This window comes from Anabrus simplex, chromosome 1 (assembly GCF_040414725.1).
Source record: "Anabrus simplex isolate iqAnaSimp1 chromosome 1, ASM4041472v1, whole genome shotgun sequence".
NCBI classification, from domain to species: Eukaryota; Metazoa; Arthropoda; class Insecta; order Orthoptera; family Tettigoniidae; genus Anabrus; species Anabrus simplex.
Genome location: NC_090265.1, coordinates 845129210 through 845132639, shown reverse-complemented (window position 1 = coordinate 845132639; position 3430 = coordinate 845129210).

Sequence of the window (3430 nt, the reverse complement as noted above, 5' to 3'; positions counted from 1 at the left end):
CTAGTAACTAGTGATGTGGCCTAATACCTCTTATCTTTATATGATTAGAAACTGAATTTAAACATCGTCGTCTTGGTCACCCTCTACTACTCTTACCCACCATAACAGAGTCCATTAATCTCCTAGGCAGTAGCGAAACTATTTGGAGCCATCTGAGGCAATGCCTACCCTAAGAAATACGATTAAACTTAAACAACGTAACAAGTGCATCTGCTATAATTATTGCGTTAAATTTGATGTGTGCTACATAATGACAGCAGATGATGTGCTTCGCTTATCGCCCCGCTAGATGGCGACAGCAGATTGCTCGTTCTGACAGGGAGGCAGTGTGTAACTTGTCTCACCCAGGATTTTTTGTTTTCTTTTCACTTCCATCAGCTTGTGACTGGAGCGAGGTGGAGGACGAAATGTAGTTTACCGCCTACGTTCCTATCCCCGCAATGTCTAGACACCAGTGAGCTTTGCCTCCTCTGCTATTTGAGAGTGTAGAAATTCCCCGCGCGAAGCTGAGAATGAAGTACCATATTGTTAATTGTGTGTTATTCTTCGGAATTGGTACGCAATCAGTTCATTATTGGCTTTATTTATGACAGTTCAGACATAGACTGCTAGTTGTGTAAAAAAACCGACATCATCCGGTTGAAATAATGAGTGAAATAAGCCCCTTTGATAACATAACGAGTCTTTAAAACGTATACCTTTGTCACTTAGGACTTACGATCAGAAATGTGAAGCTAAAAACAAAGGATGTATGTCAAATTCTGATATTAAGCATTTTGGCGTTTACGTAGCGAGAAAATTTCTATGTTCTTTGTATAAACGAAGCAAGAGGTTCTTTTGTTATACGTGTGTTTCATTTGGTGGTGAAAAGGAATGGACTTGAATGGAGTAATCGTTACAAAAAACTTTCTTAGAAAAGCAGAGAAACATCAACATTCAAATTAACATATTCAGAAAGAAGAGAGATTCCGTTTACTAGGATGCGGTAGTATAGATCAATCTTTATCTGCAGGTGCAAGTATTGAAGCCGTTTAACGTCACGACGTCGTGAAACAAAATCATTGTGTGTTTTCTTGGGAAACAAGAGCTTGGATTTCGATGTCATGTTGAGCGGGAAGACTCGGTCAACGGGAGCAATTACCTAAAGTCTTTAGATCTTCTTTCAAAACAGGAACAGTACAGTTGAGGTCATCTCCAGTCCACATCGGGCTTTAAAGGTACATCAAGCGAAATACAGAATGAATGAATTGAGTCTGTAACTGCCGTACTTCAAGAGACAATAAAAGCAGAGTTAGATTCTTGTGATCTCATTGGTATCGTCGAGTCACGATATTGTGTCCCAAGATGTTCGAACTCTAACCTACACTAAACACTACAGGTCCAGAATTATACGGGAAGCTGTGGAATTACGTAGAAATCCTAACAATTTCAACAGGTTTATTAATTAATACGTGGTTGCAAGCCATTAAGTATTTACGTAGGTAGTTCTCTTCCCTGTCGTTTCAGTATTTGTAATTTCGTTTCAGTGTTTTCCAAATTGGTATCTTCTTCATCAACAGATATTCCATTCTAGGCTTGTGTTAGTCATACTTTCATACGTATGTACACCTGTTTTGCTCCCCCTCCCCCAACCTCCCAAGCCAAATCTGTATGGTGCCGTCAGCTGCTACTTAGAATGCTAATGATGTGCCAGCGTTCGGTGGGCCACCTGGTGATGAAATAATGTATCACTTCCGATTATTAACGCCACAGTCAAACCATTATTGGACAAATATTCCTTGTGACAGTCGATTTTTTTTCTGAAAACGCGGAGCAAAGTTCTCTGAGAAACGTAAAGAATTTCACTTTATTTTCTTGGCACGGATTAAGCCAAAAATCCAATATCATGTCCGCAATTATGGGTTGTGAAAGCATCAATGGTAACACTGACAAGAAGTTCTGTCCTTGATGGGAATGCTGCCCTATTCGTACGCCATGTCAGCTGACGAACTCATTGATGAGGGTTTCCGCCACCGTAGTTGCCTCGTGATTAGTGAACGCATGCGTACGGCTCTGGGCACATTGTGAAGTAGTGAATGTCGATGAATATGTTATTTTTCGCACCACTGGAAGAGAATGGTTCGGCGACATCAATTACCACCCTCTCAAGGCGCGGACTTTCGTTGTACTACTTCATTCGACATTTGCGTCTCCGGCTAGTTAGCTTGCTGGTCGCACAATCGTTGCATTTCGTGCACAAGTCTTTAATGCCCATCCACCTTCTCACCCAGCAGAGCCTCTCTCAATCGTTTTCCTGCGTGTTTTTGATTTCGAGTTGTCCTCCCAAAGCTCTACCATGAAATTCCTTCAAGAATTCCTCCACCATTCCTCGGAGGACAACTATCTGCTCCCGGAACTTCTTTCCGTCACTGTTTTCTTATACGCGCTTCAACAATGTCACCAGCGAACCCCATTGTGAGCAGTACGACTTCATTATTTTAGCTGATTTTAATGACGTGTATCCATCCCGGGCTCGGAACACGGGTACTCCTCCACTCCGCGTCCGCAGCCATGTCCACCTCGTTCCTAACAGATAATCTCACAGCATTAGGTGGTATAAAGCTATATATTTCCGTGCCGGTTGCATAGCAATTTCTTTATTCCCATATTGAAGCGTGTTTGTAGCTTTTGTTCGGGATGATTTTACGCTCATTCAAGAAGTAAAGTCCGACGATTATCTCGTCCACGATGTCTGGCACAGGATACCTGTGCTTTACTGACAGCCGCTCCACGGAGTATTGCAATCACAGTCTCACCGTGGACAGGTATCTACTCTCCAGCAGTCGACATGCTGAGGTTCACCTACAAGTGCCCAATTCCCAATGCCGTGAAACCGTTTGTATAATGATAGCCCTCGCTGCTCAGTTATCGATCAACAGGTATCTCACTAAACCATCCACGACTCGGTCTACCATCAGGCTGCTATCGTCGGATCGTAGTTTCGTTACGCGAGCATGGGCTTCTGAAACATGACGATTAACTTGAGATGACTAATTGCCTTTTACCGAAGTCTTTCACGACCAGCTGACGTTAACAGGAAGCTTTCGCCTTGGGCAGTCTTCGCAGTTCCGTCTTAAGTGCTCCCTGTAATCACAATACTAACGGCGGGGCATCCTGCTTGCTCGAGCGTCGTTCCGTTGCATCAATCGCTTTGTTTCATAGAACTTTCCTGCGACTTCACGGAAGAAGACCACGAATGTATCTTCTTGTTGTTGCGGAGTTTTGCCCACTGCTAGGCCGTCTTTCTCATCGGCCTCGGTCCATTACCAGGTGACGTGTCAAATACCCTAGTCTGTACTATCGGTGCCTGCGACTGCGATTACGTTACTAAACAGAGAATGTCATAAACCTAGGAGAATGGCAAAATTATGCAATGCGTTGTTGCACCAAC